Source organism: Lathyrus oleraceus, chromosome 5, assembly GCF_024323335.1.
Source record: "Lathyrus oleraceus cultivar Zhongwan6 chromosome 5, CAAS_Psat_ZW6_1.0, whole genome shotgun sequence".
Classification (NCBI taxonomy): Eukaryota; Viridiplantae; Streptophyta; class Magnoliopsida; order Fabales; family Fabaceae; genus Lathyrus; species Lathyrus oleraceus.
In genome coordinates this window covers 176238430-176252988 of record NC_066583.1, presented here as the reverse complement: position 1 = coordinate 176252988, position 14559 = coordinate 176238430, and positions in this window count along the sequence as shown.

Here is a 14559-nt window from a genome sequence, read left to right as displayed (position 1 = left end):
TATATGATATTTTTTACATAAAGTTATTGAGGGAGAAAAGAAAAGACAGAGAAAGATAGGGAGTAAAAGGAGCGGTAGGGAAGACTCTTTCTATTTTTAACACTTTACCTTAACTTTTTAAAGCCAATTTGCTTCCTCAATTTTGGATTAGCAATGACAGCTGAAATGACAAGTGTTCCATGAATAAGTGTGTTACTTGTAAAATACATGATGAAAGGAATTCAAAATCACGAGTGTTATCTTTGCATAGGCTTAAATAAATTTTAGGGGAAATTACCCTCATTTCCACTGAGGTTTATTAAAATGACATTGTTACCTCTTCTATTTTTAAAATATACATTAGCCTCTCATAATCTTACATATACCAACCAATTTTTTTTGTGACAAATAAAAAATCATAGGAAATGTCATATATACCTACAGTTTTTGTTTGTCACTAAAAATTAGAGGGGTGTCGGTATCATGTTAATAAACCTCAAAGGAGGTTAGTGCTTATTTTAAAACTAGAGGAGGGTGAATATCATATTAATAGACCTCATGAGAGGTTAGTGTAATTTACCCTAAATTTTATAGTCAATCCAAAGTTTCATAAACTAACGCAAATCTTTAAAGTGAAGAACTTTCAAAAATTAACATACATGTCATTTGAATTAATGTTGAAGATTCAATCCACAAGATATTCAAAGTGATCAGTTTCAGTTTCCGATCTCATAAGTATTTGCAATAATATGATAAATCCCAACATTTAAGTACCTCTAATTTTTATGGAATAATGGTGTAAGACACAAATGGCGCACTAAATATTACAAACCATGGAGAGAGAAAGTTGGTGCAATGGAGATAAAGTAGCCATAATACTATAGTAATGCGACAACTAATAAAATAGGTCGCACATGTATGACAAATTTAAGTAACATAAATATCTTAAACATAACCCAATCTCATTAACCCTCAATTAATCGTTACATTATCAATAATAGTGTTTCATACTAGAACCAGAAATATGTGCACTCACATAAGTTATGGTGGATGAGAGCTTCTGGTGTGACTGAGAGGGGGTGTACCTGTAAGATTAGTACTCCGATGCTCAAGTCAGTATGTGAATGAGAAAGAATATTCAAAAATAAGTTTAAAACTTGTTACATGAAATGGCATCGTCCACATATATAGTGGAGTTGTGTAACTAACCAACATGAGATGCATAGGGTCGTTGTATGCGTTATAGGGATGAATCCCCTGCTTCTAGATTACTTAAGGTACAATATCCGAGGGAATGTTCCATAAGCTTTAGTATAATCTCGAACTTGATACAAGTTGTTACGCCTAGAGGTGGCCGGACTTGAAAAGGAACATGCATAGTTTGGAACAACTCGGGGGGGCCTTTCCTCGTAGTGGTCGGATCTCTAAAGGTGGGTCGGGTTTTTTAGTATATGGTAAGTCTAGAATATTTGCCCCCAAGACTTCCAAGGTCTTAAGAACTAAAATTTATTTTCACATTATTGGTTGGCCGTGTTGAAGGTGTTCTTCGGACGCTCGAAGAAGTGGAGACGTCTAGAATACACTCTAGTTGTACTTGGTGCATTTAATGTGTTATTTGTTTTTCACCAGCTGTCTCTTTAAGTTGTCAACATGTCATCTTATGTACATGGGTTATGGATCGGTTACCCTACCTAGGTGACTCAAGTGCTTCACAATTCGATGGCCATTAATGGAACAAGAAGCACATACCCCTCTGGTGGTTTAATCTAGGTCGTTGTTCTTTGTGTTGCTTTTCCTAATAAGAGTTTAGGCATTATTTTTCAATTTAATACTTGCCTATCTTCCCACTATTGTTTCACCTTATTCCTCAAATCTTCAATCTTGCTTATCTTATTAGTGTCGATGGCAGCGATTGCTAGTGAAGATTATTCATGGGTAGAACCGCAATATCTAGGCCATGAATTTGTTTTTGTTCTATGAGAGGAGATGTTGTTTGATCCTTTAGAGATATGGGTTCCTTCTGAATGGGAATCTCGTTGATCCCAGCTAAAAAAAGGATCTTTCATCGGTTTAAGGAATCTTCTGTTCCTTTTTATGCTTGTATCTTTCAGGACTGAGGGGTTCGCCTTCCATTAACTCATTTTGAGGTGGAGGTTATGGATCGTTGTTGTATTCCTCTTTCGCATATTCATCCTTGTGCCTGGGATTTCATGTGGGTATTCTAATACTGGTACAAATATTTTAGGAAAATAGGTTTTGCATCCCGATATATTTTCTTCAATCACTTTGAAGTGTGTCTCGCTTTAAAGGGCGTTGTTAGCCATGTGTTTGTTACCCTTTGCCATATTCAAACCAATGTCTTCAAGGTTTACATCGACATCTGGAAGAATTTTAAATCTGACTACTTTCTAGCCACACCTCTTAACCCTCTAGCTCATAATGAGTTTTGCGTCATTTATTCTACTCCTGACGGGCAACTGGATTGCACAGAGTGGCGACGACAATTTTGGTCTTCGGAACATTTTTCTGAATGTACTAAAAGTTAATAGGTATGTAATGATGTCCTCAATGACGTTGATAAGGAGACAAAGGCGATTATGACTTTGTTTTTTGATGATGTGATTCCCTGCAAGAAAATGGCGAAGGCCGACTATGTGGAGGAGCGAAAAAGGGTGTTTGGTAAGTTACTTGCTTTGTTGTCTTGGCGAACATACCAATATGTTTAATTTATACTTTTTTATGTCTTCCTTTTAGATAAGTACAAGAATAATTTGAACCCATTGGGGTCGGGGGCGATCCCATTTGTCCAAGATTCTTCTAGAGGTCGTCTTAAGAAGAAGCTTCTTCAGGATTAGTGTTGCTTCCCCCGACAAAGATCGGATAAAGGGGAATAAACAAGAAAATGTTTACCCAGGGAGTGATGTTGTTGGAGGGTCAGAAGGCGTATCTGCTTATTTTCCTCCTTTGTTTTCTGGTCATTCTCTCCAATACTCTGAGAAATTGGAAAATCTTGTCACTATCAGGGATCATGCTTTTTTTGGGCAACTTCCTCCTTCTGGCCGTCTTAAGCTAGCAAAAGAGATAGATACCAGGGTTATGAGGACGGTGCCTCTTCTTAACCAGTCACTAGTTGAGCCTGAAGAGTTTTTGGATTGTTTTATCCTGCCTCAAGAAATGTATTTTTTGAAGGCTCAGTGTTACCTTGCCGAGACGAAGAGGGCGAGTCTTGAGGAGGGTCGCCTGATGCTACAAGGTCGCGTAGAGCATTGGTCCGTATTGTCCGAAGAAATGTGTCTTTATGGATCACCAACATAATTAATCGAGCTGGTGAAGAGTATTGAGAGTCAATTTAAGATAATGGATTATGATGTTTTCTAGGGTGAAATTAAAGTGGGAATCATGTCCCTTGTTATTTATGGCGTTATGGAAGAGCTAACCAAATGGGAGAAGGATATGTTGACAAAAGAGGAATATCTTTCGAGTCAGTCGATTGCATTTGAGGCTTAGGATCCTGATATTGATTCTTTGAAAAAGAATGTTTGTCAGAGTGTCTTGTATCAACTGGAATCTTTAGCTTTAGAGCTTATTGCTTTTCTTGCTTCTTTTCATCTTTTACGATTACTTCGTCGTGTATTATTTTACCTAATACATGTACACATAATATTATATGTAGTTGTTTTGTATTTTTGGAAATACTTTGTTGTATTTAACATTCCTGAACGTTCACATTTTTTATTTGTCTTATGAGATATGACCATGCTTATATATTTGTACAACACTTTGTGTCACATAGGATTGTTACCGACCAAGCGAAGAGGGTCCTTGTCCCTGCCCTCGAGGTATGACTCAGATCGAGGTGGATGTCTACAGGCTTCACCATGCTCACCCGTATATTGGCTATATGTAGAGGGGGGCGCTAGCTACGCGTAAAAACATGTATTTCTTTGACAAATATGGTATTTTAATGATGTATTCAAACGTGCAGAGCATCTCTGATAGCACCATTGAGGAAATTTGTTGTTGTAGTCGCATATGCAAAGCGTATCCTACAACTCCCCTGGATTCTGAAGGCGTACGAGGCGTTGTTGGGAATTGATTGTTGTAGCCATGCGCTTGAGGCGTATCCGACAACACCTCTGAATGTTTGAGTCGTACTACCCTGAAGGGGAAAATAGACAAACAAACAAGCATGTGAAGTACAATAGATAATGATTCTTATTAAAAACATTGCTTAGTTCCACATATATGAGGTTTATACAATCAAAATTTTCAAACTCATTGTTTAATTGTAATACTGTTTATGTTTGGCAACATTCTGCGTTCTCGGTATGTTCTTTCCTTCTAGAGATTCTAAGCAATAAGCTCCTCATCTGATACATTCTTTTACTCTATAAGGCCCTTCTGTCATACCCTAATTTTTAACTCTAAGATCTCACATATCATTTGCATCATTGCAACAAACAAGGTCACATCTTGATCTTCTCCCCTATTCATCTTTGGCTTTGCTTTTTGCAGGGATCGCCAAGCACCTCTTTGTTGGTTTTTTTACCTTTATGTTTATATAATTAATTGCTTATCTAACCACTAATCAAAATTCCAAAAATATGTCTTGTTTCCTTTAAGTTTATTATGCAAGGTAAGGGCTTTTCAATCAAGAGCATCTCAAAGTTTTGTTGCTTACTTCTCAAGGAAAGTCAAAGGTTCGTGTGTTTATTTCCATGCCTTCTTCAACAAGCAACTTCAAGCTTTGAATAATTTAATCAATAGGCAATTAGTTACACCTTATATTTAGTTCATATGATCACCCATGTGCTTTGAAATTCAAGGTAAGTCCAAGTACACAAGCTTGTTCCAAGTGGTTTGACCAAAAAGTCAATATTTTGAAGTCAAAGTTCCAAGAATCACAACTCCTTCAATTCTCAACATTTTTGAATGATTCTTTTTTCATATAACTCTTGCCAATATCCTCTACAACTTCTATTTACATGATAAGATCCAATTATTCTTGGAGGATCATAAAACATTTAGACACATTATAGGTCATTTGTGGACTTAGTGAAATTTGACCTATTTTCAAGTGACTTTTTCTCAACTTTAAAAGATCATAACTTCTTCAATTTTCAACATTTGAGGCTGATTATTTTTTAACAATGTCATTTGTGATGCCCTCTACAAGTTTGTTTCAAGGATCAAGGTCAAAATATGCTTGGAAGGCCATGGAATTCATTGAGACATTACATGTTGTTTTCAGCCATGGAACACTTGAATTTTTCTAAGTTATATGATCAGTTTTTCATACCAACTTCAACATGACATAAATTTTTGCTCAAGCATCCAAATGCAACTTTCTTGGCACATTTTAATCTTTTCTATAATGTCAACACATTGCAAAAATAATGGGATCAAAAAGCCTCCTGAGTAGGATGCCCCATTGGGTTCAACATGGTGACTTGTAACTGAAGAAATTGCCATTGCCCGAATTTTGAACTTCACTAATCTTAATTCCAAGCCAAATTAACATATGTTTTGTACCTAAACATGTTTAAACAATTCTCTATAAGTTAATTGACCCTTGAAATGCATTATTTGGATGAGTTTTGATAAGTTGCAAGTCATATTTTTCTCACATTCGAATGAAATTCGTTTTGCATGAATTCAACATCATTCCACACATATTTGGATCCAAACACATTCCCTATAAATAGAGGAAGCTATTGCATTCATTGACAAGCTTTGGAGAACCAAGAAATCCCTACTGCAACTTGAAATTTTCCAAAAGAAACCGACTATCGTGTTTTGAGTTTCAGCTTGTTTCAATCCAATTTCTTGATTCCATTAGCATCTTCAACATCCTCTAAAACTTTTGCAACAATTCCTAAGCTCTAAGACCTTCTGAAGTTCTCTAACCAGATCAAGTTTCATCAACTTCTGATCATCATCTGGACAAGATAGTTATGAGCATCATTTGAATTCAAACAAGTTACCACGATGTAGTCCTCACTCTCTGATGCTTTCCCCTAACTTATTTGGTATTGATTGACCATGTTCATCATTTAATTTAATTTTTCGTGGCTTGCTTATTTATGAAACTTCTCTGAAATTCCCTTTGCTCAGTTTATATAAATGAATTTGGAGCATAAGGTTGAATTCAGGATGAGAAGAGGATCATAATGGTGGTGGTCTCGTGTTCTAAATTTACCAAACAATGAAACTCCGATGAGTGCTCACCGGAGAAGATGACCGGAGTGTTCCATGTCATTTGAGTTTGGCAGACACGTTGGACAAATGAAATATTATGATTGGCTGTATTTGAATTCGATTTTGTGTGCTGCTTGTAGTGCGTTCTATCATGCATCCTAACCTGAAGAGTGTTGGAATTGCCACGTCAATTAATGAGGCGTGATCCAATGCTCTGTGTTTTTTCTAATTTTAATTATTTTAATTATTATTTTTTAATTTATTTTTCTTTTAAAATTGATAGTAATTCCGTTTTTCATCCAAAAAATCCAAAATAATTTCTAAAATTCTCTTTTATTTTTCTTCATCTGATTTTTATTTTTTCACATTTTATTTCACTGATCTTCTATTTTTCATGAATTTTATCTTTTCTCCTTTGTTTTAATTGGTTAAAAAAATACTTTTCTGCATTTTTAAATTCTGAAAAAATTATTATATGCTTCTTATTTTATTTTCAACCTTCCATAATTTTCTTGGCCATTTATTTGGTGTTTTGAAGGATTTTATGGGTTTTTCATTTTATTTCTATTTTTTAAAATTCATTTAAAAGTACTTTTGGTGCATTTTTATTTCATTTAATTGCATTTTATATTTGTGTGACCTTTGTGAACTTTTGTTGGCCTTGGATCATAATGGTTTAGATCACGAGTCTCATCAAACTCAATGGATCTTGGGTGTTGATGGGGTGAAAACCCTAATCCACCAAAATGGATGGTTGATTTTGATGATGACTTGATCAAACTTTTGGTCCAATTTGGGTGTGACCTCTCTTATCGTCTTCTTCTGCATCTCCTTATTTTCCTTTTGATCAAAATTAGATGGTTTGTGTCCATCTTGTTCATGATATGTGGATTGTTACTTGATGAACTTTCATCATTTCAAATTTACCTCATAATTGATCGTGGATCATTTAAGGTACTTTGAATTGATGAATAAGTTTGTCCTAAGTGTCATGAAGTACAAATTGAAGTAATGGACCATCCTCCTAGCCTTTGTGCTTGATCATTCCTTCCTTTCTTTTTTTGTGTGGCATGACTTTAGGAGGATGATTTATATATCATTTCTTTAGCATATATTAACACTAACATCATTATTGACCGACCTTAAATAGTTGTGACTTCTACATAAATCCAATTACGATTACTTAACATAGCACTAAATTTGTCCCAAAAGCAAAGGCATTTTTATAAGTGAGATTGTAAGTCTCCTACCTCTCATGGTATTGTATGAAAATATTGTTCCCTTTTTCATTTGTGAGAGCTAGTGACATACTTGTTGATTTTTATCCAAGTTTGATCCCTTCTCATAATGATGTATAGGTTCATATTTTTATGCTTGTGGGTGAATAATTGAGTGTTCTCCAAAAAATCGACCAAACTATCTTTCAATTTTGATTACTAACATCATTTACTAACATTTTACTTGTATTAACTTTTACTTCAAAAACATTTACTTTATGCTCCTTTATTTTGTGTCATTTACTTTATACTTTATCTTTAGCATTCCATATCATATTATTTGTGATTATGTCATTTGTTCTTTGTCCATTTGGACTTTTCTTTTATGTCCTTGTAAAGAAAACACTAATAAGAAAAACCTAAAAAGAAACTTGGCTCTCCTGATTCATGGACTTGTGGTTATTATCCTTAACAATGTTGTGGAGTTATAGACTTAGAATTAGGATCCCGACCTTTGCTTTGAGACTTATGATTTGAGACCTTGGAATTCATCTGATACCTTTGATTTTGGACTTCTTTTGGAGACTTGGTTGAGTTACTTTGATTTCATCTGATACATGGATTATTATTTGCTTATTTGACTTTCTTTAGGCTTAATCCAAATGAGGGAATTCTTACTTGACTTATGTCATAAATCTTGCTATTTCTTGGTTAGGTCTTTCCTCCACAGCTTTTAATTAATGCTCTAGGGTAGTTTTTTCTTCTCCTACCTTTCTTTAATTTTCAAAATCTTCTCCCTTTTTCAAAAATCTTCTTGATTTCAAGCTTGAACCACTTTCTCAATAGACCTTGACTTTTGTCAAGTGATTTTCAAAACCTTTCCTAATAAATGCTAATTCATCTTAAGCATATTTAAACCAATTTCAAAAGACTTAAGAAATGCATAACTCATTCAAACTATTTTGTGACCTTTGTGCACTTTTATCTTTTAAAACTTTTCTTAAAGTTTAGATATGAGTCATTTCTATAACTGAGATATAATTCTCCTACCCCCATAGTATTTATAACAATTATTTTTCATCTGTGAGAGCTAGTGGCATTCTTGTTGATTTTTATCCAAGTTGGAGTCCTTCTCATGATGATGCAAAGATCTCATACTTGTGGGTGACTAGTTGAGTATTCTCCTTAATATGACAAAATGTCTTTCCCTAAAAAATGAATCAAAACAAACATCTTTGTTATTTTTACCACGAACTACGAGGTTTTGATCCTCCATTGCACTTTGTTGGTACGTAGGCATGAGACTTCAAAAAGTCTTGGCAAACACAAAAATAATAAAAAAACATTTCTTTCCTAATATCTTCAATCTCTTGCAAATAACACCGTTTTTTTAAACTAAAATGTACAAACTTTCAAAGAGGTTCCCCTGGAGTACCATGGATGTTTAAGGTGCTAACACCTTCCCTTTACATAACTAACCCCCGAACCTTATCTCTTTTATTAGTTTTGTTTTAAAACTTCTTTGGGTTTTGTTCGTACTTTTTCCCCTTTCCTTTGGAAATAATAAAAGCGTGGTGGCGACTCTTGCTTTATGAGTTAAGTTAATCAATAGCTTAATCTCAAAAAATTTACCGCTACACCTTCCTACTTTGTTGCTAATTTTCCATCTCGGGCATTCTTGCCCCTGATGTCGACTTTCCTTAATACCAGATCTCCCGACTTAAATTTGTTGTGTCTCGCGTGGAGGTTGTACCTGGATGTCGTGGTTTGGCTGACGATTGCACTCGTAAGAGCGACCTTTATTATTTTTTCTTCTAATAGATCTACCTCTTCTCCCAGGGTGGCATTATTCGTCACCTTGGGAATAAGATTAACTATTCTCCATGTTAATTCTTCGATTTCTACTGGGATGACCGCGTTTATCCCATATGCTAGTTAATACGGAGTATCTCCTGTAGTGGATTAGGGGGGTCGTACGGTATGCCCATAACACATGTGGTAGTTCATCTTCCCAGTTTCTCTTGGATTTTTCCAACCTCTTCTTTAATACTCTAACCAAAACCCAGTTGGTGGCCTCCGTTAGGTCGTTGGTTTGGGGGTCTTCCACCGATAAAAATGTTGCTTGATCTTCAATTCTTCCATTATTCTTTAAAATTTCCTGCCTATGAGCTATGTTCCATTATCGGTCACAATGGATTAGGGAACTCCGAATCGTGCCAACATATTCTTCTTGAATAATTCTAGAATGTTCACTACTTTAATTTTTTGTAGTGCTTTAGAATTGATCCATTTTGTGAAATAGTCAACAGTCACAACCAAATATCTGAGTTGGTTGAGGGGTGGAGCAAAGGGATCGAGGAGGTACATCCCCTATTGCATGAAAAGCCAGGGTTAGGTAAGGACGTGTAATTCAAAGGACGAGGCGTTAAAGATATCATTGTGTCGTTGACACCAGTCACATATCTTGGTGTACTCCCGTGCATCTTAGGCCATGGTCGGCCAGAAATATCCAGCTCCAAGAACCTATTTTTGGTTAATGCGGCATCTCCCAAATGTTTCCCGGTTATTCCCTTGTGTATCTCTAAGAGGGAGTAATCATCTTCCTCATTTTCTAAGCACGTTAGGGGGTGGAAAGTCCCATTTTGTATAAGATCCCTCAACCATTGTATATCCAGTGGCTCTCTTTTTCATGAGTGTGGCATTTTCATAGTCTAGAGGTAAATCCCCTTGCTTAATGTAATTTTTTATTGGCAAGATCCAGGAGGTAGGCGTTTGGTACGCCGATGTTCATAACAATTTCTTTTGTTCGTTATATGATGGCCATTTTCTTGGTCTCTTGGATGGATGAGTGGTTGATCCCGGAACTCCGGGTGCTAGCTAGTGTCGCATCCGCGAAAAACAACCGGTGGGCTGAAACAAAAACAACACAGAGCCGCCACCGTGCGTTATTTATCCCAAAGAGGGAAAGGAAACGCTCGAAGTAAACCTGGAAAAAGCATTGTCTCGCGACCAAAGAGAATGGGATCGGGAGTCGGTTACGCAAGGGGAAGGTATTAGCACCCCTCACGTCCGTCGTACTCGACGGGATCCACGCTCTAAAAGAAAGAAAAGGTTGCTAAAACAAACATCAAACACATAAGAAACACAGGTGGGAGAAGAGGGGAGAGGGCTCGCTAGGATATCACATCCTATGCCTACGTATCTCGTCTGGAACGAGAATCAGAGCTGCCGTAGTTCGGCTCACGCACGCCAAACAAGACACACACAAACACAGGCAAACCTGGAACCCGAACGCCAATCGCTGGACTTACATCGGCTTCCGAACCAAACAAACACACTCAGGATACGGACAGCCAATCGCTGGGCTTACATCCATATCCTGACACACAAAAGGGAACAAGCAAACACACACAAAAAAAGAAAAAAAGGTGCCCGGAGAGACCTCGCACGGTCTCCTGCCTACGTACCTCATCTGGTATGAGGATCAGGGCGACGTAGTTCCCCTTAATGGGAAAGAAATTCTAACCAGATACAAAGGGAGACACACTACTAGGGAGCTGGACTCGAGCCTAGGTGTTATCATGCATCATTGCCCTATGTTATGGTTTCTATCTACTTGCACAACAGCAAGCTAATCCTAACCAGGAAAAACAAGCATGCAAGCATAAACAAAGCAAAGCAAACATCCACATTTAGCACACACTATATCCAGTCCAAGTGGGCTCAAACAAAAGGGTTAGACTGCCGAGGCAAGTCATCTGTACAAGGGTAGTGTTCGCTCTTAACCCTGACATTGAGAGTCAGGGTGAAGCAGATGAAAGGTGAGTGAAGATGAGACTTCACAGCTCTTATCCCTGGCCAGGGAGAGCTTCAGACAAAGGAGTATGGGTTCAGAATGGGGGAACCCTTCTACACTCAAGACTCTGACTCAACTGTATAAATGTACAAGATCTTGGGTTAATGTCCCAATGCATCAACACAGTGGTGTGAGCAGAGGGACGACTCAACAAGAATAGCAGGGGATGGATTGCACATCCCTTGGGTTCTGCCAATTGCCTCATAGAGGTCTTTACCTGCTTGGGGACAAAGTTAAACAATCACAAACATCGCCTCTTAAGGAGGACTTCAGACAGTTGCCTGGCTAAATAACAAGCCAGGTCTTCCAGACTACATGGAGACAAGAGAGTCTACCTCAACTGGTTTATACAACCAAGCAGCAGCACAGCAAGTTCTTAAAGAACTAAAGCGACTATAGTACCTGAAATCAATCTAATTCAGTCAGTATACCAATCACACAGTCAACACAGACAAGTTAAGAACCAACAGACAATGTATAATCAGACAATGCAATGTGCAAAGCACAATCAACTCAAGTGAGCCAAGCACAAGCTCAAAGCAAGTGAGCCAAGCATCCTACAAAACACACAAGTTAGTTCACAACAAGCAACCAAACTCAATTTAATCAACTTGCATTTTTCTCCTTAAAGCATTTGCATCTCAACCTGAAACACAATTCAAAAGTGAGAAACAAGACCACTAGGCCAAGCCTAGGGTCCAAAGGAGATGAAAAATCCAAAACAGCAAGTGAAAATTAATCAAAACCAAGAATTATCAAACAAGAAGAGAATCCAATTGGTATCACACCAAAACTATGCACCAAATCCATTTCACATACAAATTAAGTCCAAGTGTGCAATTGTAAACCACATATGAGCAAACAGAATGATCACACTCAAACAAATACCAAAACAGCTCAATAAATTCCACAAAAACTCCAACCTAAACAGAACACATTCAATGAGTATCATATCAATTTTCAGCTCATTTGGATCACTGGAAGTATGGAAACTAAATTCATAAAGTTCAGACAAGTTCAAGTAAGCCAACACAAGGCATCAAAACAATCATCAACTTCCAATAATCATAAAACAGTGACAATACATGATAAATGAATGGGATCAAAACCAAAATGACCTATAATGTGTCTATAATTCACATGTCAAATTTCACATTCATCCAATCAATAACCAGAATTTCACAAAGCAAATGCCAACATGTGTCACAAAAAATCAACAAATGACCAAATAGAAAATAAAATCCCAATCAAATAGGAAATGCCATCAATAAATCCAGAAAAATTCCCATGTGTTCTCAACATCCATATGCTCAATCATGCAAAAATTCAACTCAATCCAATGTTCACAAGCACATCAAATAAAATCATGAAATTCACCAAGCATGGTGTGACACAAATTGTCACACCTCTAATCAAAAATCCATATCTCATCAACCAGGGATCCAAAAATTGCAAACTATACATCAAAATCACCAGCAAAGAGTCCAGAACATGCACAAAAAATTTCAAGCATTTCTATGGAAGCATCATCATTTTATGAATGAAATGGCATGGCATATACACAAATGATACATTCAAGCAAACCCTAGGCAATTTATTTTTTCACACGTGCACAAAAATAATAAAAATCACCATAAAAAACTACACATCACAAGGAGAATAATGCAAAAAACCTCATAAAATTTGGATAAAAAATGAAGAACTTATGATTTTTTGAAGTTGTGTGATGAAAATGAAATGAAAAAATGAAAAAGAAATGAAATGATACAAATAATATTGAAATAATGGCAGTTTTGTAATTCTTAAGCACGAGAGCAAAACGACGCCGTATTCATTAATGCAGTGGCGCGTTCTCATTGGCCAGATCCGGAGGGAAACACGAATTTGAAATGGAAATGTAAAAATCCGGATCAAACACGTATTCTTCATCATCTTCAACAAACACCACAACAGAATTTTCCAGAAAATGCACATGAACGAAACTCAACCAAAATAATCATGCTATACATCAATGGATTCGTCTGAACACATACATCATGGATATGGCAAGCATTTAACCTAACTCTCAACGTATCAACGGGATCGATCGATTTAAGTTTCCTATCCAAACGTTCAAATCACGATAACTCACTCGATACTCAACCAAAATCAAAACCACAAGTTGCATGCTACTCTACGTTGAAAGATCTACACAAACCACATCTCAATTCAAGCAATTAAGGAATTCGAAATCTGACCTTATGGAGATGGCAGATGTTGAATCGCGCTTTTCCAAGTGTAAAATGTGAAAACAGATGAAGCTTGTTGATGTAGGAGTTGAATGACACGAATAGCTCAGCTCAAAACAGCACCAGATGCAAGAATCTTCACTTTGCCATGGATGAGTGAGGTTATGACAGTCCAAATTCTTCTATGTTCTGGCCTTGATTTTGCAAAACAGTTCCTCAATGATGATTATAGAAGGTGGATCAAACACGAATTATCAAGATTGATGAAGATTTTGATGAGAATTGATGAAAAAAGAGTGTGAAAATTTTGGAGAATTGAGAGGTTTTTGGAGGGAAAAGTAGTTAGATCTGGAGAAATGTGAATGTGATTATGATTTATGTTATGATTAATGTTATATACCAATGCCTAATCCATCTCTTAATCACAATTAGCAAAAATCAAGTGTATTAGTGAAAATGCAGTTTCAAGTGTTATGTCCAAAAGGTCCTTTTGCAAATTAACCAATGTAACAGTGCAATAACAGTTCAAGCAAGTCTAAAGTGATGTATGTGATATGTTGGAATGAGCTTTTTGTGCCAAAACCTTGTATTTTGAAATTTCACCTATTTTCCCACCAATTTCCAAATAATCCACTTGAAAAATGACTTTTTGCCACGATTATTTTTGATGAAATTTGATGATGCATCATGAAAGTGCATGTGAAATGGGGTTTGCTCAAAGAAAAATCACCCAATTTGGCCATTCCATGTGAAAGTTACGCCACTTTGAATTTAGGCATTTTTGGAAAATGATTTGATCATATCTTGCCAACCATACATGAGAAATTCAAGTTCTTGGACTTTTTGGAAAGGTGAGAGCAAGATCTACAACTTTCATGTTGAAAAAAATTTCATTTGAAGCATTTTTGGACATGTAATTTTGTGGTGAAAAACTTTCCATTTTTGGAAACTTCCAATTACAGGTCACCTGCCATTTTTGGAAACTTTTCATCTGACTTTATTTTCTTCATTCTTGATGTTTGAAATGTCAAATGAAACTTGTTTCAACATGAATGAAGTGTATCCAACTCTCTCCCACCTC